Source organism: Nomascus leucogenys, chromosome 16 (genome assembly GCF_006542625.1).
Source record: "Nomascus leucogenys isolate Asia chromosome 16, Asia_NLE_v1, whole genome shotgun sequence".
In the NCBI taxonomy this organism is placed as follows: Eukaryota; Metazoa; Chordata; class Mammalia; order Primates; family Hylobatidae; genus Nomascus; species Nomascus leucogenys.
In genome coordinates this window covers 53,214,333-53,240,776 of record NC_044396.1, presented here as the reverse complement: position 1 = coordinate 53,240,776, position 26,444 = coordinate 53,214,333, and the positions used below count along the sequence as shown (strand labels likewise).

The 26,444-nt window shown below is 46.8% G+C and overlaps 1 long non-coding RNA gene across 1 annotated transcript; it reads right to left on the bottom strand.

Annotated features, from left to right (window-relative positions):
- Positions 1 to 2,316: 2,316 nt before the first annotated feature.
- Positions 2,317 to 26,229, bottom strand: LOC101176077. The gene is made up of 3 exons (XR_179542.3): positions 25,447 to 26,229; positions 23,765 to 23,846; positions 2,317 to 3,399 (listed from the first exon to the last, which is right to left on the bottom strand). It is a non-coding gene; the product is annotated as an uncharacterized LOC101176077 (long non-coding RNA).
- Positions 26,230 to 26,444: the final 215 nt, after the last annotated feature.

Here is a 26,444-nt window from a genome sequence, read left to right as displayed (position 1 = left end):
AAGCTGTTTTAAGTCTTGATTCTAGCATTTTCTGACTTCCCATCTCTATGAAATGGAGTCTACACATAGGATCGTCCCCAGCATGGCACCTGATTCCTAGAAGGACAGAGCTGGCTAAAGGTCGGTCACTGTGCCACCCCTTTCCCCACTTCCCAGTGGGCGTTAGGAGGGCTGTTGCAGGTGTTTAGAGACTGGTACATTGTGTGTGCCTCTGAAAGGAAACTCCTGGCTTGTTGAGAATGGTCCGGGAAACCAGAAGATATTGCTCCTTTACCCGAGACTTTGTTGCTGGGCCTTGAGTGCTTCAGCCTGTGACTCACAGACACTTCTATGTGAAACCGTGGCTCAGATAAAGCAACACTGTTCCAGAAGAGGCAGAGGGATCGGGGAGCCTGTGAGCAGAGGAGAGGATCACAGAACAGAAAGGGGAGTACCCTGCTCATCGGCCAGCCCTGGAAACAATCATTAAACAAAGTCCCATAAAACCGCGGAGTCGAGATTAGAAGGACCTTGGCGGTGACTTGCTCCAGCCTCCTGTTTAATATAAAAGGAAGCAGGTTCAGGGAGTGAGGTGAACCTCCCAGGATTATCCAGACAGCAGGTGGTGGAGCTGGGACGAGTGCCCAGTTCTCCTGCCACCAGGGAAAGCTTGCCTTGGGACCTTGATCCGCCCATTGTAAGCTCATTCTGTGCCATAGGGCACTGCTCATTCCTGCCAAGGGTTAACAGAGACCAGAGTTGGAAGGATCAGTTCTAACTCTTCAGGTTCGGTTTAATTAGTATGTTTCTTTGTTTTTAATATTAGCCAGTTATAATCATTCATTTATAGACCTCTTGAGACTCAGCCAATGTGCCAAAGGTCTTGATGACATTGCCAAGAGATATTGTGATCTGAAGGAATTCCACGGTCTCCCAGGACTGAGCACGCAGCATCCCACACATCTCCATCCCTGCCTCCCTGCAAAGGCCCAAGGAGGGGATCTCTCACATGACTGAGGGGCTGTGGCAAGCTTAAGTCTTCCGGGAATACCCTGAAACAAACCACTATCCAGTGAAACTGTGGAGGAAGCAGAGTAAGGCTGGGCAGACCAGGGAGGGACCCACAGGGTTAGGGTTCTCTGTCCCCTAGAGTGGGAGCAGGACCCTCTGGGTTCCCCTAGCCCCATGATATAAATCCATGGAAAATTTGTATTTTGGGGGTCCTAACAGAGATGATATGGCCTCCAAGGAAGTAACCTCCAGCCCAGGGTCAGAGAAAGGGTACCGTTACTCTACCCGAGGGTTACACCACTATCCCGGGCTTCTAAGACCCCAGAAAGTGCCAAGGGTAAGGGGTGGCAAGGAGGCAAGGACAAGAGGCTGGGTTCCTAGGGGCCAGGCCACAGCTGTCCACGGAGGGATGGAGCTGGATGTAGGTGGCACAGCCTGGCTGAGGCAGCTGAGCCATGGAGAGTGAGACTCTGCTCAAAACACTTAAGAGGAATCCCCAGGGCTCATTCCAGTCTCTGCTGAGATATGAGGGCTGGAGACTTCAAGGAAGGTGGGGCAGGGCAACACAGGGGGCAGCAGGAGTGGACCAAACTGTAACCACGGGCACTGCTTGTAGAATGTAGTGAGTCCATGTTAAGGGCATATATCCAGGAGTAAGACGACCTACGTTCATATTGCAGATCCTTCACTTACTAGATAGTAACAGGAATTAGGCAGATGCCTAAACCTTAGTTTTCTCAATTGAAAGGAAAAAAAAAAGGATAATAATACCCACCTAATATTGTTGATTAAATAACAGATCTATGAAGGACCTATGACAGTGTCTGGCACATTATAGTAAGTGTTTATGTTAGTTATCTATTGCTGCAAACAAGTTACCCCCAAACTTAGTGATTTAAGCAACAAGCAGTTATCTCACATTATTTGTATGGGTATCTGGACACAGCTTAGTTTCTGGTTCAAAGTCTCTCATGAGATTGTAGTCAAGCAGTTGGTCAAGTGGTCCCATTTGAAGGCTTGGCTGGAACTGGGAAGGGGTGCATCTAAGCTCACCACATGGATGTTGGCAGGCCTCCGTCCTCACCATGTGGTCCTCCACAAAGGGCTTCCTCACAACATGGCAGCTGGCTTTGTTTGGAGCACACAGTTCAAGAGAGAGCAAGCGAAAATGCCAGGAAGGAAGCCACACTCTTTTTTTACAATCTATTCTCAGAAGGAATACCCCATTACTTCTGATACATTCTGTGCATTGAAAGTGAGTCAGTAATTCCAGACCACACTCAAGGAGAGGGGTTACATAAGGCATGAAGAACAGGAGGCAGAGATCACCAGGGGCCATCTTACAGAATGACTCCCACAATGTTTAATTAATGCTATTTTTATTATTCCATTTGTGTATCTTATTCCCCAAATTATTCTCCATTAATGCTGCTACTAATTTCCACCTCTGTGTTTTGCTGCTGTTCCTTCTGCCAGGAATGCCTTCCTCTAAATATCTATGGTTCCCAATCCTACACATCTTTTAAGGCCACACTCAAATGCCACTTCCATGAAGCTTTGCAAATTGCCCCCTTGCAGGAAGCACTTTCCTCCTCTGATGTCCAAAAGGGAAGAGTTTGATAAGGGAATAAGGGAAAGTGACAAATCCAGGCTATTGGATTTAGGCCCCCTGGGTCCATGAAGACACCGACTCTGAGATCATTCCAGAAACTTCTGTCATGGCTCTGCTTGTTCTGGGCTGGCTGAGCACCTACCCATTTGCTAATCCTTAGAACTAGGCTTCTCTAATAAACTGATATGAATCCAAAAATTAGAGCTCTTCTGAAGGCTGGACTCCAAAATCTCCAATAACATATGCAGACAAAGAGCCATCTGCCCCACGTGAAGACAAAGCACTTGAGAGGGAAATCTAACTGTGGGTGGTGTGCTCTTCTGTGAATTCTCTTGTGGGTTTGAGAACTTCATCTTCCAAAAAGCCTCCATGGGGACTGAAAAGGGCCTTATTCCACTCCAGAATACCCTTCTCTAATGAATCCAGTTGTCCCAAAAGGATAAACTACCTAAGGGTGTCCATGGGTGTGGCGGGCAATTAGGGAAGAGACAAAGTCAGGAGTCCTGGATCCAAATTGAGCCAGTTCAGCCCTGATCTTCAGCGGGGGGGATCAAGTCAACTTAGGAGGAGAAGAGGAAGAAACTCCTGGGTATTATCCACCCATACTGGGCACTGAACATGATGTCATTAAATCCTCAGAAAAGCCTGGTAAGGAAGGTGATATTTTTCACATTTTACAGGTGAAGAAACTAAGGCTCAGTGAGGTGAAATGGCCTGCCCCAGGTCACACCGCCAGTGGAACGCAGACTGCTTGACTCAATGCCTGTATTCATTCCATGATCCTCTCTTACAAATGGCTGTGGGAGAACAAAGCGAAAGGGCAGGGTTAGGAGCCAAGCTAACTAAAGTAACTCCAAAAATAGCTATTACAGAGCAAGCATAAAGTTACAGTTAGTTCTCCAAGATCCTAAGCCAAATTTTAGCCAGGCTTCCTTTATTGTTCCTGAGTTGCATAATAGGCAAATCTTCCATAGGGACGACTTGGGGGAAGAAGGTGAGAAAAGATGCTTAGTATGATTAATAGCAAGACGTCCACAGTCCCCTGACCCCCACCCCATTACCAACCCCACCTTTATCAGAAGATGCCTATTAACAAGGATGACACACACATCCAGAAAGTTAACAGGATAAAAAATCTAAATACTAGCTTCCATTCTTGCATGACTTGTCTCCTGCACTCCTCACTCTTTCTGTCCTGGCCTTCTGTTCTTTTAAGATTGGGTCAGCTTTTCTGTTTCAGGAAAGGTGTTTCAAAAGTGTTTCCCAAAAGGAAGCAGAGGCTCAAGCCAGGAGAAGATGAGGGCCTGGTTCAAGGCTAAGACAAGCCTAAAATTGCTGATACCAATCCCTTTCTGCTCATCTCCCCTTGACAACATGGACTAGGTTGAATTGCCCTAGAGGCCAGGCGTGGTGGCTCATGCCTATAATCCCAGGACTTAGGGAGGCCGAGGCAGGAAGATTGCTTGAGGCCAGGAGTTTGAGACCAGTCTAGGCAACATAGCAAGACCCCATCTCTCAAAAAAATTAAAAAAATTAGCTGGGTGTGGTGGTACACACCTGTAGTCCCAGCACTTCGGGAGGCTGAGGTGGGAGGATTGCTTGAGCCCAACAGTTCAAGGTTGCCATGAGCTATGATCACGCCACTACATTACAGCCCGGGTGACAGAGTAAGACCCTGTCTGTAAGAAAACAAACAAACAAACAAAACATTGCTGTTGAGCATTTTAGGGGTATGGTATGGAAGGAGAGAGAGGTCTAGGAGTGCCCACTCAAGACAATAGGGTAGCATTGGTCTTTCGATCCTCTCAACTAATGTTCTTTAGCACAAACTCTCTGCCAAGCACTGGGCTGTAGGTACAATGGGACTCCAAAGGGAGAGAAACTCAGAATTTCAAATTCCACAGGGGTGATATAATATGCACACATAGCTTAAAAATAAGACAGCATGTTATAAATGCCATTTAAAAATTAAATTAAATTACTATTCCTTGAAAAGGAAAGAAATTTTGACACATGCTACAACACGGGTAAACCTTGAGGACATCACACGAAGTGCAATAAACCAGTCACAAGAAGACTACTATTGTATGACTTCACTTACCGGGTACCTAGAGTAGTTAAGAGACAGAAAATAACATGGTAGCTGCAGGGACTGAGGGGATTGGGAAATAGAGAGCTGTTTTTTAATGGATAAAGTTTCAGTTTTGCAAGATGAGAAAGTTCTGGAGGGTGGTTGCACAACAGTGTGGATACACTTAACACTGCTGAACTGTACACATAGAAACATTGAAGATGGTAAATTTTATCTTATGTGTATTTTACCACAATTAAAAATAAAAATTTTGGGCCAGGCATGGTGGCTCATGCCTGTAATCTCAGCACTTTTGGAGGCCAAGGCGGGTGGATCACTTGAGGTCAGGAGTTCAAGACCAGCCTGGCCAACATGGTGAAACCCTGTCTCTACTAAAAATACAAAAATTAGCCAGGTATGGTGGCACATGCCTATAGTCCCAGCTACTCAGGAGGCTGAGGCGTGAGAATCACTTGAGCCTGGGAGGCGGAGGTTGCAGTGAGCCAAGATCATGCCACTGCACTCCAGCCTGGGTGACAGAGAGACTCTGTCTCAAAAAGTAAAAATAGGCCGGGTGCGGTGGCTCATGCCTGTAATCCCAGAACTTTGGGAGGCCGAGGTGGGTGGATCACCCAAGGTCAGGAGTTTGAGACCAGCCTGGCCAACATGGTGAAACCTCGTCCCTACTAAAAAAAAAATACAAAAATTAGCTGGGTGTGGTGGCAGACGCCTGTAATCCCAGCTACCGAAGAGGCTGAAGCAGGGACAATTGCTTGAACCTGGGAGGCAGAGGTTGCAGTGAGCCAAGATCGCACCATTGCACTCCAGCCTGGAGGACAAGAGCAAAATTCTGTGTCAAAATAAATAAATTAATTAAATAAAATAAAAATAAATAAAAAATTTTAAAGAAAAAAACTACTATTGACCTACAGAAGGTGAAACAATTATGTATCTCACTGGGGATATCAAAGAAGGCTTCACGGAGGAGGGGCCATTTGAACTGAGCCATTTAGAAAAGATGGGTTAAAGATGGGCAGAAAAGAGCATTCTAGGCGAACAGAGCAGCAGCAGCAAAAGCACATCCTAAAAAAAATAACGAGAGATTTCTCTCTTCCATTGCACCAACCCTTAACAGAAAACATTTTTCCAGTGATCAAACTGCCCAAGCCCGCATGTGTGCCTCCCAGCACAGCGTGGCTCTCCTGCCTGCTCCCTCTCTTCCTCTCATCCCCTCTCTGTGTGCCTGCTTCTTCCTGCCTCTTGTTCTCTCTCTCTCTGGTGTCTTTTGAACCTTCTAAAATGAACCTTTGACAAAAGTTTGCTTTTAGCTCAGAAGTAGCCTTCCTTAAGGTCTCTTTAATAACAGCAAACACCCAAAGACTCTCTCACCTTTATTAACAGAGCTTGTTTTGCTGTTCTTTTTCTCTCCTTGGATACCAGAAGCTTAAGAAGAAATTACCTCATCACCACTACAGGCAGGTCCCAATTGTAAAAACAGTCCTTCTGACAGACACTTCGTTGCCAGTTCTCCCTATGAAGGGCAGCTTTGCAGAACAGCCTGTGGCATGGGAGGAAGGGGAGGGCTTCGATTTATATTAATACTTGATTTTTGAACAGAAGTCAAGAGAAGGGTGGGCTCGGCAGAGAATTTCTTCATCTTTGGAGGGATGATTAAGCCAGAACTTATTATTCTCCATGTAAATCACCAGGACTTAAAGGAAGAATCCTGCTTTTTCTGATGAGAACGGTAACCAGGCAAGGGAAGGCATGCAAGGCTGCAGGGAGATAACGGTCTGAGCCCTGGCCTAGGCACACCCAAAATGCAGGCTTTCCCCAGCACCCAGTGCAGCTGGGGCAGCAGGCAGAGGGTTCATGTTATCAGGGTAGCCAGCATGGAGCTTACTCTCGCAGGTTCCCAGAGTGCAGACACACCTCGTGGGGATGCCAAAACCTGCTTGTTAGAGTGAACTGATGTGGCCTGAAGTGAAACTCTGCTTCCTTCTGCCTGGTGCGACTTAGAGAGGTTGCCGGATCTCCGACGAGAAACTAGCCTGTGCTTGATTTCTGCCTTTTTGTCCAGTCCATATTTTTTTTTTCTTTTGAGACGGAGTCTCACTCTGTCCTCCAGGCTGGAGTACAGTGGCATGATCTCGGCTCATTGCAACCTCTGCCTCCTGGGTTCAAGTGATTCTTCTGCCTCAGCCTCCCAAGTAGCTGAGACTACAGGACCACACCACCACGCCCGGCTAATTTTTGTATTTTTAGTAGAGACGGGGTTTCACTATATTAGCCAGGCTAGTCTCGAACTCCTGACCTTGTGATCTGCCCACCTCGGCCTCCCAAGAGGCGTGAGCCACCGCACCTGGCCTGTCCTGCCCATAATTTTTAATCATTACCTTTAATTCTGAGTGAGGACCCGTAGCCTTTTTGAGGATGAATGGTGCCAAGCCCTGAAAATAGAGCGAGCAGCATCGACATAGGCCCTGCCTCCTCTCCACAAAGTCGGCCTCCATGCTGGAGAATTCACACAGCCCTTTTCTGAATTCCTTCAGCTCAATCTAGACAGCTCTCAGGTAATCAAACACTGGAGAGAAGGCAGAGCTCAGCGTGAGTCGGGGAGCCTGTCTGGCCTTGACTTTACTGGAATCGATCATTTGGGAGTTAAGGGGGAAAATCTAATTTAGGGACAACAGTCCTTCCTTCGTGTCTATTCAATTACACTAAAAATTATAACAACAAAACCATGGAATCTCAGCATCGGCGAGAGCCCCTGGTGTCATCTTGGCCAAGCCCGGCAGGATGCAGGAAACCTCCAGGGCATCCCAGCTGCCTTTGCTGGCTCAGGTAATCAGACATTTTCCCCCAGAGAAGAGTGCAAGTGCACTCCTTTTGGGAGTGAAATGAACTGTTCGGAAACTCTGAGACTAAATGAAAATGAAAATCAGCTTATTTAACAGCCTCCACCCATAGATACTAACGCCTGGCACGTGTGCCTGAGATATGTCTGTTGACTGACCAACTGGTTGACTGATTGACTGAATGAATGAGTGAGTGAATGAATGACTAAACAGAGTGAACTGGCATGGGGATCAAAGGGAAGCAGAGACAGTAATTGCAGTGGTGAGAGGTAATGGACGAGTGGGAAAAAATGGGGAGACAGAACATTTTTCTCTAAAGATTTTTTTTCTTGTTGTTTTCTGAGTAAAATGGGGAGGGAGGGCCAGATTGTTCCAGCGAGTGTTTTCATTCTTCAATAATCCCTTAAACAAACCATCAACAAAACCAACAATCCAATTTATACGTAATTATACTTGTAAATTTATTTGACAAATAAATACATTTGTAAAATAATTTAAATTACTTTAGATTAGGGTAATGGTTGCTAAGGACAAGTATTGCCTATTTACCCCAAGTTGCTTTCTCATGACTTCTCTCTCTCCCTCTCTCTCCTCTCCCTCCCCCCCGCCTCTCTCTCTCTCTCTCTCTCTCACACACACACACACACACACACACCAGAACTTACAAATCATCGCTTCCTGGCCCCCTCAGAGTGAGTGAGCTGGATGAACCAGCTAATAGCTCAAGCACCTTCTCACTCTGTCTCTCATCCCCAAACAGATGTCCCCCACCCTGGCCAGTGAGAACAGCAAAGACCCTCTCCAGCACCCCCTCCCTGCCCCACTCCCACACCCATCCAGGGCTCCAGATTCTGGCAGAGTTGCTGGAGTGGGCGCCTCTCCCAGGCAGCAGACAGTCAGGCAGGCAAACACACATTGCCAGGCATCTTCCTTGCTGTGTGGGAGGGTTGAGGAGAATTCCCAGGGTGCAAGCTGCAAGAGCTCCCCTAAATCTCAAGATAAGGAAGGCTCATGCTGCCTTTCGCGGGGGTGGGGGGGGGCTTCACTTGGTGGTGCTGGGCTTGGGCTCAAATAATCAGATGTTTCCCTTTCCTCTCTCCTTCCCCCACCCCCTCGCACACCCTAAGAACAAGTTCTCAGCCATCAGGCTCCACAGCACACTCTCTCCCCCATAAATAGGAGAGCGGGCCTTGCCAATCAGTGTAATGTCTGCATCCTCCTGCTGGAGCCAGTTCCCCAATCCTCCCTTCAGGAGGGCACTGGAATGCAGGAAGCACATCTACAAAGACTGCAGAAGTTGGTACTGAAAATGCCACTGTGTTCTGGATCCTTCCTGGAGAGATAACCACCCCCACTATGTTCCCCCCATCTCAACACTTCCCCCAGCCCCCTAGTACCTGTGATTGGGATGCCACGGTCCCCAGCTCCAGTCAGATGGATAGCAGAAAACTGTGCACTGTTTCTGGGCAGCAAGGACAGCCAACCCAGATCCTGCCAGGCAGATCCTCTCAGTGTTTGGTAATTCAGCTACAAACAGGCCTTCGGCTTTTTAGCTTTCATTTTGCAGATAATTGTAGGCACAGCTCATCTAGCATCTACTCAGTTTCCTCTGCACACTGGTACTAGGACACAGAATTCTTAGAGTGGAAAGCACCCTAGATGGGAATCAATGTTTAAGGAACTCCTGCTACACATCTGACCTTCTGCTGGAAGACTTACACCCATTCATCAAACGCACGATGCCTTTTTCCAGTTCCATAAATCTGAATTAATCATTTCTCCTTTACCCTCCCTCAGTTCTTTGTTAGATCAAATACTATAGGACATTTTCCACATTGCTCTGTTCTGCAGTTACTGGTTGTCCTGTCTGTCTCTTCACTCAGACTCAGAGCTCCACGAGGGCAGGTCATATTCCTCCTGTATCTCTCCCAGCTCCTCACACAGACTCTGATACAGAGAAAGTGCTTCACAAAGACGTGTGTGGTGGAATTCCCACTTCCCTCTTTGCCTTCCACTGTACCAAGAAATAATAATTTATCTTCAGTGAAGGGAGTCTGTCCTTCCATTAAAATGTCTCCCACATGCAGGTGGGTTTTATTCACGAGTTTGGTGAAACACAGAGAGGAGAATTAGAATGCACCTGGAGTCCTCTCCAGGTCTGTTGGCTCCAGAGCTCTGTGTCTTCAGGTCAGTTTCAGTAATACCGTGCTGGGCTAGAGCCAGTGGTGAGCTGCAGCTGGACTTTGCTTGCAAAAGTCCATTATTAATTTTCAGAAATTTTGCAAGTCAGTTGACATGATGTTGCTAGCTTCGAGTCAGCCATGGTGAGAGTATTTATACCACAGAAATTGGCAAACAATACAAATCAGGGCTTCTCCCCCACCCCGAGAGCTGGTTGTTACACATTAAACATATATTTTGGAAGTTCATTTCAAAGTTCAAAGTTCATCTTTGGGCCTAAAGGGGACATTCTCAGTACCACTCTTGGAGTGAATACATACCTAGTGCCCACCAGATATCTGAGCCTGGCAAGAGATGTCCCCAGAAAGTCACAGGCCTTGGTTAAATCCTCTTCAATCTGCATCTGAGGCCTCTGGGGTTCCATATCTGTATGGAGCTCCCAATAGCCAAGAACAAAGCCCCCTCTGCTCTTGATCTCACATAGCTCAGCTCAGCTCAGGATGCACAGCAAGCGTGTGCTGCATAACTCAGCAATGAAGCAGTTCCGCCCTCCAGGCCTGTCTCACCCAGGAGAGGGAAGAAGAGTTTTATAGGAGGCTCAAGGTTTATCACCTTCCATTTGCTTGTGGAGTCCCCAGCAAAGAAACAAGGACAGAAGTTTATTCCCAAGGGGTGGGGAGTGAACCAGGGGTCACGCCCATGAGCACCCCTTCTTCTGGGCTTGCTCCCATCACTCTGGGGCTGAGATCATCACAGACTGAAAACATTTAGTATTTCAGACACCAAATCTCCTCGTGTTAAAGTTGGCCATGACCATTGAAAATAAAAGGCAGTGGCACATTTCTAAGGAATAGACATTATTGTAGTCAAAGCAGCATCCAAATGCAGAAATCTGACCCCACGTGTGTGTTTGGGTTTTGTTTATTGTTTTTTTCCAGACTTTTGAAAGTCCTTCAGAAAAGCAAGGTGAAAGACTTCTGTGGGCTTGAACTAGGAACCAGGACAAAAGCAGGTCAGAGGGGCACCGAGGTCTCCCGGCCCAAAGAGGAGCCTTGGGAAATGGGTTAACCTCTCCACGCCACACAGGTCCTTGCAGAAGGAGCAGTTTCCAAAGCTAACAGCATTTCTCAAAGCTCCTGCCTGACAGCATGGCCAAAACTCAACTCAAAAATGCATCCGAAAATGTTAAGGCAACAACTTAGATCATTTTACTTCAAACTGGAAATAAGTGACCTTGGGCTAAAACATCTCCAGCCCAATGGAATGATTTAAGCGTGCATGCTATTGTTGGTATTCAATCTGCTACCATGCCCAAGAGAGCAAAACAATTCCTGCTTTCAACCTTCCTCGGCCTCCTGCCCTGACAGAACCTTCCAGACCTGAGCAATTTGGACATAAAAATGACAGCTCCTCTTGCGCATTGTCACCCAGTAAAGTGCTACTTTCCAGAGCCTGAGTCCCTGCCTCCTGCCCTCTCCCCTATCAGCTGGAGATCATGTCATTGTGGCAGGGACTGCATAAGCCCCCATGTTGTTAGAAATTAAAGTAAATGATCAGGCACCAACTCTGCCTTTGACTCAGCTAAAAGAACAGGAGCCAGATACTACCTCTAATTTCCAGGTGTATACAGGCTGCAAATGCCTCTGGGGACTCAGCTTCCTTCAGCAAGCATCAGGCCTCAGGTATGGGAAAGCCCCTTGAAAGGATGACACGTGGTGGCTCTCGGTGACATCCTGGCCCTGGCTCTCCAGCTCTGGGACGGCATTTTCAAGACCCACTTTCCCCTGATCTGTTCAAATACCTGACATGTTTGCCCAGTTTATCCTTTCAACACATGCTAGAATAATAAATCATCTTATCTTAGGGATGACTTCAATATCTGTGGCATTTCTCAACAATTTTTTTTTTTTTTTTTTTTTTGACGCAGAGTCTTGCTTGTCCCAGGGCTGGGGTCCAGTAGTGTGGTCACAGCTCACTGCAGCCTCCACCTCCTGGGCTCAAGTGATCCTCCCACCTCAGCCTCCTGAGTAACTGGGACTATAGGCATGCACTACCACACCCAGCTAAGTTTTGTATTTTTTGTAGAGATGGGGTTTCACCATGTTGCCCAGGCTGGTCTCGAACTCCAGGGCTCAAGTGATCCACCCGCCTCAGCCTCCCAAAGTACTGGGACTATAGGCATGAGCCACTGCGCCTGGCCTATCAACACTTTTATTCGTACTAGTTTTAAGTTTTCAGAGGTGTTATTTGTCTTCCTCACGTATATAAATGCAAAGTTTACACCTTCCAAGCTAAATAATTGCTGTCTGCAGCATTTACTGTCACATTTTTTGAGGAATGTTATTGAAAACTTTCGGACTTTTGAATCAGTTCTTTACCAAGATAACTTTTTGTTAAAAAAAAAAATCATTGTTTCTCACTGTCAACTTGAATAAGTAACACTATATTTTTACTATAAATCTGTACTCTATTTTCAACACACGGGCTATTTTACTCACAGGTATGTTTCTGCCTAATTTAAGCCTTTAAAAACTCAAATTAAATTTTACTGTCTACAATGTGTTCAGGTTATGTACTAGAAGGGAAATCAAAGAAAATATAAACTACATTATTTGGGCTAAAGGAATGTAAAATCTCTTTTTGTTTGTTTGGTTTTTGAAACAGAGTCTCGCTCTGTCACCCAGGCTGGAGTACAGTGGCACGATCTCGGCTCACTGCAACCTCTGCCTCCCAGGTTCAAGCAATTCCTGTGCCTCAGCCTCTCGAGTAGCTGGGGCTACAGGCATGCTCCAGCATGCCCGGCCAAGTTTTGTATTTTTTAGTAGAGATGAGATTTCACCATGTTATCAGGCTGTTCTTGAACTCCTGGCCTCAAGTGATCCGCCTACCTCAGCCTCCCAAAGTGCTGGGATTACAGGCATGAACCACCACACTCGGCCTGAAGTGTAAAATCTTGTTGAGAGAATTTTACCAAATAGTATCAAATACACTCCTAGTTCAGTGGGGTACATCAATCGTCAGCCCCAGAACCAGTTTATAACCCTGACGTGTCCAGAATAGCAGTGTTTCCACCACAGAACTGGCCTGCCATGGAGGATGGGTGGCCACCAGATTCTTAACCAGCAACTATTTCAGAAACGGAACTGGAATGACCTCCAGCAGAACAATTAAAAACTTTCTCTAAAGAACTTTCTTTAAAAATTTTTCTTTAAAGAACCTTATGGGCCGGGCATGGTGGCTCATGCCTATAATCCCAGCACTTTGGGAGGCTGAGGCAGGTGGATCACGAGGTCAAGAGATTGAGACCATGCTGACCAACATGGTGAAATCCCATCTCTACTAAAAACACAAAAATTAGCTGGGCATGGTGGCACACACCTTTAGTCCCAGCTACTCGGAGGCTGAGGCAGGAGAATTGCTTAAACCCAGGAGGTGGAGGTTGCAGTGAGCCAAGTTCGTGCCACTGCACTCCAGCCTGGCAAGACTCCGTCTCAAAAAAAAAAAAAAAAAACTTTGTGGAAAACATTAGCTGATCCTTTTACCAGACCCTATTTTGAGAGGCCCCTGCATTTCCAGGGCAAGATAGAGAAGAGAGACAATATCTGGCTCACAGAAAATGCAGAGGCTTCACTCATCTCGTGGCATATCCCAGTCCATGGCAATGAGGCTCTGCACATCTCTCCCCAGGCCAGAGGGGTTCATCTGACCAAAGTTTACATAAAGCATAAGAGGGTATCACCCTCTCATTCTCATCTCAGTACATACCAGTCCAAATTCCCTGAGAGCTGACAGGTAGGTTATCAGGGAGAAAGGGCAGATTAAGCTTTGCCCCTTGTTCAACCTTGGAGGTCATCCTCCCAAGAGGTCTTGGCATCTTTTGACCCCAGCACCATCTTCCCTGGAGATGGGAAGGTGGATCTGAGTCTTCCCCTGCAATCAGATTCAGTCAATCAAGTGAATCACAAATTACATAAATCCAGTGTGTGCAATCTAGGAAAAAAGAAAAAGCAAAACGTTTGATGAGGAGGACAAGTTATTACCCTACTTAATAGATGAAAAAATTTAGGGTCCGATACTGGGGGAAAAAGGAAAACATTCACCAAAATAATTTTGACTCCATACCCCTTCTTCTAAGTGAGGAGTCCAGAGTAAGTCTCCTGTGTCCATTCAAAGCCAATCTCAGCTCATGAACTTAAGCATTGTCTTGATCAACTGCCTCCTCAAGGTTCTGGTAGCTCTGCCTATAAGCTGAGTGGCGTTGGCCAAATTACCTAACCTCTTTGGTATTGTTTTCCTTACCCTTCGGATGAAGCTGTGATCTCTACATTCTCTTTAGCTATCCAAATCTAAAATTCTCTGACTATGCTGCACAGGTAGCTTTGTCCTCAATTAAGTGTTCTTTATTTAGGGAACAATTTCTGGAGGTATTAACCTTCAGCATCCCAAGAAATGGACAAAGCCACAGCTATAAACTGAGACAATCCTTCTCCAGGAAACCCGAAAGGAGCCTTCTGGAATGGCCGGGCTGGTCTGCTCACGCCAGCCTTTTCAGTCACACCTGACCCAGAAATAGCCACACTGTCTGCAGGGATAAGTTGCTCTGAAAAAGTAGGGCGATAGAAACCACAGGACTTTTAGATACAGCTGGATGGGATTTCAAGAAGCAAAGGCCCGGATGACAAGCTGATACTAGCCTGCCATTATGTCAGCATCTTACTCCTGCAGCAATTGGATACCTGGACACCAGTTATTCTCCAAACCTACACTTGCCGCTGCCCAGAAGATGTTGAAGATGTGGTTGGCAGAAGAGTCAGAGTGAGAGAAGGGCGAGGCACATCAGTGCGGAGTCACAGCTGCCTCTGCGCTTCCCTGAGCCCCTGAATGAGGCATTGTTTGTGCAACTGGGAATCAGAGCTTCTCCTGTGTGTCATGTGCAGTTTGGGCTGCACCTGCCCTGCCTACTGGGCCTGTAGGGTGTGTAGGTTATGTCGAAACAAGACTGCACCCAGACACTACCCTAGGCCTCAGGCACCCTGGGAGTTCCGCTGTGTCAGGGACCCGGCGCTGCAATCTTTTTGTCTTCCAAATGAGACCTGGTAAGCAGGTTGGGCTGCCCAGAGGGGACAGCATAGCTCAGGACTGGGACATGCTAGGTGGTAGGTACCTTTTGCTTGTATCCCTCGGGGGTGAGAGCAGAGGATGCAGGCAGCCCTGGGAACTCTGGCTTAGTGACCTGGCATCATGGGAGTGTTCATAACTTGCTCTGTGAACATTCTCTAGCCCAGAAAGCAACGGGGAACTGCCTTCCTTTGGCAGACAGGCATGAGCACTGCTCACCTTGGGTGTGGAGAGGTTGTCCTGTTCTAGCCCTTCGAGGACAGTAGCATCTAGGGGATCCCCCCAGTATCTCACACACACACACACACACACACACAGACATCCATAAATGCCTCCTCTCCAGCCACCCCCTACTGTGACTGTTGAGCCCCATGCACCCTGCATGACAAAGTACTCTGCCTTCTGCCAGTAGAGACATTGGGTGTAGCCAGGTGGACCAAGTACTGAAGAAAAGGTCTTTGTGTGGCATTAAAGTTGCTGCAGGGAACTCAGCCTCTGGCAGGGCCTCTGTGCTGTAGCACAAAGCCAGTTTCTGGATCTCATTCCTCTAGAGTCTCTGGGCATACATTTCTGGTAGCTCCATGCCATCTCCAACATTCCTGAGCAGGAATGAACCCCATGCCTGTCCACGGGCTGCAGTCACCCTACAGGTGAAGGCACCACGGGTGGGGCGCCCTCCCAGGAGGTTGGCTAAAGAACACCTGTTCCGAGAAATGGTGCCGATGACTCAGCAAGTGGCACTCTTCCTCAGACGCATCCCTGACTCTGTGCCTGGCCTGCTGGTGAGGACTTGAAGCAATCTAGGGGGTGGCTCTTGGGTGAGTCAGAAACCAAGAGGCTGACTCTTTATACTCCCAGGGACCCAAGACTTTCTCAGAAAAAAAGCAGGCAGAATGAACTTCTATTTACTCTTTCTCCTTTTGGCCTCTGTCTGCCTGTGGTGATCATAGGAAGTGCTTATATGCTTTTTCACTGCTTCTAAAACTGTTGCTGAAAGTTTTTGGGTCTTGTGAAATAAGAAAAGTTAATTAAGAAGGTTCTATAGTAGATCAATGTGGATGATCAAATTATAAAGCTAATGACCTATATCTATACCATTCTATATGACAGCCACTAGCCACACATGACCATTTCAATAAAATTAATTAAAATTTAAAATGTGGTTCTCCAGCCATACCAGCCACATTTGAAGAGCTCAGTAGCTGCCCGCGGCCAGTGGCCCCAGCATTGGACAGCACAGCTATAGAACGTCTCTATCATCACAGACATTTCCGCTGGACAGAGGTGATCTAAATACGTAGTGTTAGAGATCCACTCAACTTCTCATTCATTCATTTACTCAAGTATTTACAGAGGGTCGGCTGTGTTTTAGTGACTGTGGGTGAACAGAGATGGCAAACAGGTGGTCCCTGCACACTCTAAGAGTTTATAACTGGTTGGGAATTCAAATGTGTAACCAAAGATACAGAACTCTTTCATTCTGGGACTGAAACAAGCGATACACAAATGAACAGAATGCTTCTAAAAGGTCAGCTTCCAAAAAGAAGAGCAGGGAAATGAGTCAGCCTGGTTGGACTTCAGCTTATTAATCTTTTATTCAGTATCTGCCTAAGGAAGTGTGGGTAGTAAGTTAGCTTAGACCTGAGTGACAGACGTGACAGACACAGGGCAATTAGGCCAAAAGGAGGAAAGTCCAGACCCACAGCTCTCCTGGGAAATTACTGACTGTGCGTCCTAAGGAGGGCAATCACACGAACACCAGTGGTAGAGGAGAGGGCCATTGTCTCAGGCAGTCATATCCCAGGGCTGCGAAGGCTAACACTGCCATTCACCTCCTGGAACTCTGGGACATGGTGCTTTCCACCGTACTTCTGAGAAAGTAGCAAGCAACTGGCTGGCTCTTTCTCCAGTCCAGCTGCTCCTTGTTTGCGAGATTTTCACAGAGTGATTTCAAAGGTTTTTATAAGGTGTTCAAGTTGGGCAAGCACATTGGATATGCACCATGTACAGGGTCTGGAAAAGGGATCCCAAAGCACAAAGAGGGTGAGAACCTCTCACAGAACTTCTCAGCTGGGTCATCTTAGGGCAGAGATGCTCAGGGAAGAAAGATACCAAAATAAAGGGCATGGAGACACCACCGGAAACTGATGAATTGTGTGGGAGAGAAGCAGGTAGAGAAACACAGACACGTAACTCAGAGCCCCCAGAGACACCAGCAGGTCAACTTCAACCTGGAAGGAGTTGTAATGGCTCACAGACGGGTGACTCCTGGCAGCTGCTCGCTAAAGGTGTCCAGGAATTTGTTTGGGGGAATTATTTTTTAACACTTGAGATCACTGGAGATGGTTTGTGAGTCATAAAGCTGGATGCTGGGCTCCCCGGGCAGTTGAGCTGCAGAAGAGCTATTCTGAAAAAAAGACTGTGGGAATAAGCAATTCATTTTTTATGTGATGTTTGAATAGGGTACGTAGTTGCATGATTCAAATCTGAGGAAATGTGTATTAAAAGGTTCACAGTGAACAGTTGCCTTGCCCCTGCTCCCTGTCTGCCTGGTTCCCACACTTCTCCGACCTGCACTTGGGCGACCACTATTAGGTTTTTTTTTTTTTTGTAGTGGCCAGGCACGACGGTGGCTCACGCCTGTAATCCCAGCACTTTGGGAGACCAAAATTAGTGAATCACTTGAGGTCAGGAGTTTGAGAACAGCCTGGCCAACATGGTGAAACCCCGTCTCTACTAAAAATATAAAAATTAGTCGAGCGTTGTGGTGCACGCCTTTAATCCCAGTAGTTACTCAAGAGGCTGAGGCAGGAGAATCGCTTGAACCTGGGAAGCGGAGGTTGCAGTGAGCCAAGATCACGGCGCTGCACTCCAGCCTGGGTGACAGAGGGAGACTCCATCTCAAAAAATATATTTTTGTAGACACAGTGTCTTGCTCTGTTGCCCAGGCTGGTCTCGAACTCCTGGGCTCAAGTGATCCTCCCAAAGTGCTGGGATTACAGGGGTGAGCGACCACACTCAGCCTCTGTGAACTTCTAATCATAACTTTTATTCATTCTGTGGGTCTTTGGCTACTTTCAGCAATCAGTTTCTTATTAATTTTTCTCATCAATGTTTTTATCAATTTCAAGACTAGCCCTTTGTCTGTGAACTGAGGAATACAATATAAACACAGAGCTAATGAATAACAGTCTAACCCAAATATATTTTGATGATTCCCTGTAAAATTATTTTCAAGGCAAGGATTTCAGCCCTGTCCCCCAGGCTCCCACTCCACCCCATGTCACACCAGGTTGCTGGCCGTTTTTTTTTTTTTTTTTTCACTTCTTTTTCTTCCTTGGGCCTTTGCATTGGCTATTTCCTCTTCCTGGAATGAGGTTTTCCCTTTGTCCTCCTGGTAAATCCCTGCTCACTTTCTCAAGGCCTGTGGCACCTTCTCATTAGAAAGAACAAGTGAGGACAGAGGTGAGTGATATTTGAAACCACAAGTCCTTTCCCCAAATCACAGTGCATGGAGGGGAGACCCAGGCTGGGCAAACAATTTTGAAGCGGTGGAAGTTGGGAAGTTGAGGGAGGAGGTCAGTGGGAGACCCTTGGTGGGAGGTGGAGCTGATGACAGCCCAGGTGAGGATGTGGCTGAATGAGGAATCTTCTGCAGGGCAGGGGCTGTGGAGGATGGGTTTGGGGGTAAGCCTCAATGGGACACAAGGCCTGGGCACATGCATTCAGTGGACAGAGCTTCCAGAGAGGACGAGAGGATGGAGAACAGAGCACGGGGAAGGACACAAAGTATGAATACAGGGGACTCAAGACCAGGCCTACAGAATCTTCCAAGGGGCTGCAAGAAGAGGAATTTCAACTGGAAACCAAGGGACCTTGACTCCAAAATGCCCTCATCTTCCAAAAACCCACAAAGAAGAGAAAGAGTGAGAGATGTCCCAGCCTCTGACAAGGAAAATAATTAAGGTAAAATACGGCTGGGTGTGGTGGCTCACACTTGTAATCCCAACAATTTGGAAGGCCAAGGAGGGCGGATCACTTGAGACCAAGAGTTCAAGACCAGCTTGGACAACATGGTGAGACCCCATCTCTACAAAAATAAAAAATTAGCCTGGCATGGTGGTGTGTGCTTGTGGTCCCAGCTACATGGGAGTCTGAAGCAGGAGGATTGCCTGAGCCCGGGAGGTCAAGGCTGCAGTGAGACATGATCACACCACCGCACTCCAGCCCGGGTGACAGAATGAGACCCTGTCTCAAAATAAATAAACAAACAAAAAGGTAAGATGTAAAGAAAGACATTAAACTTCAAGAATCTGGGCTTAGAGCAGCCAGAAATGGTGAGAGAATTTGAAAATCCTGTGAAGAGACTCATGAAATCAGGCTTTAACCCTAAACCATGGGGTAGAATTCACACCTGACTACGTGCCCACCACTTGCTCCAAAAAGGTTTGCACCCAGACTCACCACACCATAGGAAAAGAGTTTCATGTCTCATAAAGTAGCCTACTGGATGTGCTACACTTGAGGGCAGACAAGTTGGGGGATCAGTATTCTGATCTCCTGGGTGGTACCAGCGATTACCTAGAGAAGCCACAACAAGAACTCAGGAAGCTTCTGGCTGGAGGGCCGCCCTGGGAACTTCCCTCATACACTTCTTCTCGTGTATTCATTCAGCACGTGTTTTTTGAGCACCTGCTATGTATTGGGCACTGCGCTAGGGGCTGGGGATGTACTGGTGCCTAAGGCACTGAGCCTGCCCAAGCTGCTGTAGTGCAGTGGAAGAGATGGACACGCACACAAGCCAGTGTTACATGTGCTCTGGTGAAAGTGAGCACTGGGGCCTGTGGGGCTGCAGACAGAGGGGTCTGATCCACTTTTGGGGTGTCACGGAAGGCTTCCCAGCAAACATGACTCCTAAATCAACAGGGGTCGTTTGGAGAATAGCCTACTCATGAAAGACCCCTGAGACCACCTGCCCCAGGAGTGGGTAGAGAACTCTCCTGCAGCAAGTGTAGAAAGACAGTGTGAGGCCGGGAGCCTCAAGTTAATATACTGGACTTCCAAATAAAGGAGGAAAGTTTAGAAAACCAAACCAAAAGATAAATGCTTTTCTCCTTCTCATTGTTCTGACCCAGACAGTCAAATTCTTGCACAACTTATACCTTAAAAGCAACGCGTGTGCAAATTCCAAGCCAAAAATAGAAGCCATGCCTGATAGGATCCATTCTCATTCCTTTGTTGCTGACTTTTGTATTAGCTCTTAGCTGAGGGTCAGCATTTTCTGATACTATCTTCTGCACTGAACTCCTCCTCCTCTTCTCCAAACTCCTTTAAGGATTCCAAGCAGCCTTATTCAATATTTATATGATCTGGACACAGCAAGACTTCTTTGATCTGCAGTGAGCAAGAACTGAAGATCATTGGAGCTTGGCCCTCAGCAGCTGCTGTTCCCCGAATTTGCCCCTCCCCCAGGGGGTCCCCAGGAGCCCTGCAGGGTGAAGGCATCACCTCTTTGTGCAGAGGCTTTGCTTCCACTGGGCACTGGTAGAGACCTGCCAGTCCCCCGTGGGGCAGAAGAAAGAGATCTGCTGCATACTTTAGCTAAGTACTTTTTAAAACACAGAGATTCTGCTTGGATTTTTTCTTGTGAATAGTTAGCAGAAGCAAAAAGTCAACAAACCCCCAATGGACAGCCCACCCCAATAGGGCCAGCACATGCAACAGGAAAGTGGATAAGAGTTGGGACTCCTCTTCTTTCCATTGCGACTTAGAATTCCCAAGGCTAGGCTGCCTGTTTTCTTTCAGCAGAGGAAGCAATGAGATGCAGGACCTGTGTGCTTCATTCTCTCACACAGACACACACCTCAATCAGGATGCTAAATAATGAAAATACCCTGGGACTTGCTGCCAAGACCTTCAATAAGAAATGAAGGCCAGTTCAGACATCTGTATTGGTTTGCCTCTGGCACAGAGGGTCTGCAGGAGTGCTAAGCCAACTCCATTGCTGTTATCTTCTCAGCCTAGCCACAAGAAGAACGCCTCCATCATTGCTGCCTCCAGACAGAGTCTGTCTAGGTCAGTTAGCTGTTGGACACCAAAAGATACTGGGCAGGTGGGCATGGTGACTCACGCCTATAATCCCAACACTTTGGGAGGACAAGGCAGGAGGATCACTTGAGCCCAGGAGTTTGAGACCAGCCTGAGCAACACAGCATGACCCTCTCTCTACAAAAAAATTTAAAAGTTATTGGCCAGGTGCAGTGGCTCATGCCTGTAATCCCAACACTTTGGGAGGCTGAGGCAGATGGATCACTTGAGGTCAGGAGTTCAAGACCAGCCTGGCCAACATGGTGAAAACCCGTCTCTACTAAAAATGCAAAAATTAGTTGGGTGTGGTGGCGCATGCCTGTAATCCCAGCTACTCAGGAGGCTGAGGCACGAGAATCACTTGAACCCTGGAGGCGGAGGTTGCAGTGAGCTAAGACGGTGCTACTGCACTCTAGCCTGGGCAACAGAGCAAGACTCCATATCAAAAAAAAAAGTTAGCCATGTGCAGTGGTGTGCACCTGTAGTCCTAGCTACTTGGGAGACTGAGCTGGGAGGATTGCTTGAGCACAGGAAACTGAGGCTGCGGTGAACTATGGTCCACCACTGTATTCGAGCACAAGTGACAAAGTGAGACCCTGTCTCCAAAAAAAAAAAAAAAAAAAAAAAAAAGGAAAAGAAAAAGAAACTGGGCATCCTAGAAGGGCGAAGAGGATTTTTGCCATAGAAGGGCTTATTTTACCAACATCCTAGAAAAGTAATATGGCATCATCAAAGTCATGGGTCAGGGTTGGTGAATACAGCATAGCTATATTTACTCTCTTGCTCTCTCTGTCCGTCTTTTGTACAGACATAACTAATCAATCATAACCCATTTTTCCTTTGGAAAATATGTACCATCTTGGGAGCCACAGTTGCTGAAGATCCTTGGGCTGCAAAGAAAGTAGAAAGGAGCACTGATCTCCATTACCGGAGAAGTTAAGCCTTACGGTTAGCAGTTTAAGAGTCTTTCCCTAACACTTTTATACTTAACAATCCAAGTGAATTCATTCTTCTCATGGGGAGAAAAAGCATTGAGATGCTGGTTCACTGAGTGAATGATGGCAAGCAAGAGCTCAGATATCCCATAAGGAGACACTCACACAACCCAGGAAGAGCCTACGAGACTGTATTGAGCAATATTGGAGATAGGAATGCAGGACGCCTTGCTCCTGGGTCCGAAATCAATCCGCATCTCCCCCAGCATTGGAGACCAAAGGAACAGGGCTAAAGCCCAACCTTGAAGCCTCCTTGGTAACTCCCAGTACTCAGAAAGGATGGAGAAGAGAACAATCCCTTATCTACCTTCCTACATAAGTTGCTTCATGTATTCATTTATTTACTCACTAGATGACCAATATTTCTCGTGGATCTAGCTTTGGCTAGGCACTAGGACTCCGACTGGGGGCAAGCAAGAGTGGCTGCATATTAACTGAGATTCCTGCTTGTGAATTTCAAACCTGTCACCATCTCCCCCTCAGTTCTCAGGCATTGATTGCTTCAAGCAGGAAGTTAACACCGCAGAACGGCAGACAAAACACTCTTGAGATTCAAGGCTAGGCTTTCCATTTTCTAGAGCCTAGTATATGTATGTCAAATATCAAGGTCCTAGCAGCAACTTTTTGGGGTAACAAATCTGTTCTATATCTTACTTGTGGTGGTAATTACATGTTTGGACATATTTGTCAAAACATATAGAAGTCTACACTACACTAAAAAGAGTAAAATTCGCTATAAGTAAATTATTACCTTAAAATGAGGAAAATAAACATAATATGGAGTAGGAAAAAAGTGACACATACAATAAGAAAACTTTTTAGATGTATACAATAGAACATATTCTTTTTAAATGCATAAACAAATAATAACAGAACAAAAATCCACAAGAGACAGATGAACGCCAGTTTCAGCATAGTCGATACTTCCAGGGAGCAGAGGAGAATGGAGGTATTTGGCTCTATCTGTAGTGATTTATTTTATTTTTAAGAAAAGAGGGATCTAAAGCAAACATGACAAAATTTTAATGTCTGTTTACTTTTGGTAGTAGATACAAAAGTGTCATATTATTTTCTGATCTTTCTGTATATTAAAAAAAATTTTTTTTGAGACAAGGTCTGGCTCTGTTACCCAGGCAAGAGTGCAGTGGCGTGATCTCAGCTCACTGCAACCTCTTCCTCCCAGGTTCAAGCAATCCTCCCACCTCAGCCTCCTAAGTAGCTGCGATTACAGGCACCCACCACCACGCCCAGCTAATTTTTGTATTTTTAGTAGAGATGGGATTTCACCATGTTGGCCAGTCTGGTCTCGAACTCCTGAGCTCAAGTGATCTGCCCACCTTGGCCTCCCAAAGTGCTGGGATTACAGGTGTGAGCCACCATGCCTGGCCTGTATATTAAAATTTTTTTATAATTTGTTAAAAAGTTTAAAAATCATACACACAAACATACACACACACACACACATGGCCCTGAATGTCCCTGGTCCTAAACAATAGATTTGGAAGTCAGAGGCAAGTAACTAAGAGTAAAGGTGAAACAAAACAATTAGCCATTGCGGTGAGTCCTAAGGTTGCCGTGGGGGTGGGATTTTAGCCTCCTGTCCAGAGGAGAGGCCTGAAGTGGCAGATCTTATAGAGTCCCAGCAGATCTGAGAACCCCTGGAAGAATTTTCCCACCCTGCAGGGCACAGAGGCAGCCAGGTGCTTCCCATGGCTCAAAAGGGTATGGAAAGAGTGAGCGAAGTCGGATCTGAGAGGTAAAGTGCCCCAGAATTGGCTGTTTCTGCCACTCAGAGCAGATACTCAAAATAGATATTCAGAGAGTTATAGAAAAATAAAGAATTTTACATTACCTGCACATTTAGGTTTGTCAGAACTTGGCTACATCAGAGATGAGTAAGTCACAATCCCTGCTCTCAGGAGCCCATGGATTATCTGGGAGACAGAGAAGTAAATAAGCCATTAGGATGTGATGTTCTCAGGGGAAAGGGGGATTAAATCACATGAAAGCGCCTTGTACAGAAAAGTATTTGGTGAGACCCCTCCCATCCCTCTCTCCAGTCCTATCTTTTGAGCATGTATTAGTTATCTATTGCTGCGTAACAAATTACCTTATAATTTGGCAGCTTAAAACAGTTAACATTTTATTATCTCACAAAGTTGGGATTTGGAAAGTGGCTTAGCTGGCAGGCTCTGGTGCAGGATCTCTCACTAGACTGTGCTCAAAATGTTAACTGGGGGCCAGGCACAGTGGCTCATGCTTGTAATCTCAGCACTTTGGGAGGCCAAGGAGGGTGGATCACTTGAAGTCAGGAGTTCAAGACCAGCCTGGCCAACATGGTGAAACCCCATCTCTACTAAAAATACAGAAATTAGCCAAGCGTGGTGACACATGCCTGTAATCCCAGCTACTCGGGAGGCTGAAATAGGAGAATTGCTTGAGCCTGGGAGGCGGAGGTTGCAGTGAGGCAAGATCATACCACTGCACTCCATCCAGCCTGGGCAACAGAGCAAGGCTCCGTCTCAAAAAAGAAAAAACAAAAACTGGCTGGGCTGTAGTCATCTGAGGGCTGGACTGGTACAGGAGTTCCCACTCCCAGGTGGCTTTCTCGTATGACTGTCCGTTGCTGGTTGCTGGCAGGAGGCCTTAGTTCCTCACCATAAGGGCCTCTCCCTAGGGCTATTCAAGTGTCCTCATAGTATGGTATCCGGCTTCCCCCAGAATGATTGATCCAAGAGAAAGAGCAAGAAAGAAGCCACATTCTGTTTAAAAGAAGCAACTTCTTAAGTCTAGCCCGTACTGTAGAGGAGAATTCAGCTTCATCTCTTGAAGGGAGGAGTATCAAATAATGCATGGACTCATTTTAAAGCCACCAAAGGGCACAAAGGAAGCCAGAGTTCCTAAACTTTCTCCACTGTCCTGACTTCCTAAGTGTGACGGATGACTATGGATCCAGTTATTGACAAGATTAAAATTGAGATTCAGACATTATCAGGAAAGATTTGGAATCTAAACACAAAACAGCGCAGGCAAAACTGTGTCACTTCTGGGATGGAGCCCTCAAGTGATTCCAGACGTTTCCTCCAAACTCAGGGAACCAGCATGAAAAGGAAAGAAGAAGCCAGACATAACGCCTGAGGAGTTTCCTTAAGCAGGACGATAGAATTGAGGAGGGATGGGCAGGCCCTGAGAGGCAGGCAGCATCAGAGAGGCCCAGCCACAGGGGCTGGCGGGGGGTAAGAAAGCAGTCTTGGGGTCTGGGGCCCTTGGGTGCAGAGCTGGATGACTCAATAGGTAGCTGAAATATGGATTTAGAGACCCAGCCCAGCAGGCATCTCCCACAAAACTGAAAAATGTTTGGCTTCAGTGAGAACTGAACTGAAATTTTACAATCTAAATATCTCAAGTGAAATCATTTTAATCTCAGCATCTGTATCAGTTTTGTGTTTTAAGAGTCAGTATCATTTTTATTTTGAATTACATAATGTCAAGGCAGAGGGAGGATGGCAGAAGGGTCTGTAAAGCTGAACTTACCAAATGGTATGTCCCAGCATCCTGGTGTCCTGTTCACAGGCAGGGCTCTCACCTGCAGCCATGTAGCCAGTACTCTGCACAAAGCAGCTAGCAGGAGCGGCATGTGGGAGCTGAAAGCAGTCGGTGTCCTGACCACCAAGCCTGGCATCCAGCTTGTAAAAATACGGCACATTTTTATTATTCCTAGTCTCTGCTAGCTGATGGCTCTGCTAATGGGTTATAGATGAGTTGAGATGTGGAGCTCTCTAGCTCTTGGGAGGCCAGGCAGGTGAGAGAAGCTGGAGCCCCCAGGCCAGATTCCGCCTGCTGGGAGAAGCTTTGCCCAGAGTGCAACTCAAAGAAAATAAAAATGGATGGAGGCCCAAACCCAGCCATAAGCAGGCAGCTCACCACAAAACAAACATCAATACCCTACCTTGTGCAGGGTTGGGCAGGGCTGTACATCCCATCAAGGACTCCTTACAAGTCCTCTGCTTATTGACCCCAAGTCTGGGTAGGATGGGCTCCCAGGCTAACCAAGGGGGCATAGAAGCAGTGCCAGAGGAGAGCAAGGAAATGGGCAGCCTACACCCAGAGCCTGCCCTCCCAGAGGGGTGCACTGGGAAAACTGGCTCAGCCAGTCCCTCCAGAGTTCCAGCAGCTCCACTCTCCCCAACCTGGTGGCCCAGCCCCACAAAGGGGCTATCCCTGGGACCCTCCTCTGAAATGCCCCTCCCTTTGAAGAGCTCCATCCAACTGGAGGGGCTGTGAGCTGGAGCGGAGCAGCATAAAGATGAAGGATATGAGGCCAGACCCCTCACCTCCTAAATACAGCCTGAATCTGATCGTCGCAGGTTGTGCTGGACAGCTTTATTTGCTCACAGGATTGGAAGTTAGAGGCCCATGGACTGGATTACACTAAAGGAAGTGACATATGCAAATGAGTCACATGCCAGGCTGCTGCGACCAGACTGACAGCTTTATCATGCAGTACCCCGTATCTCTCAGAGCCTGTTTAT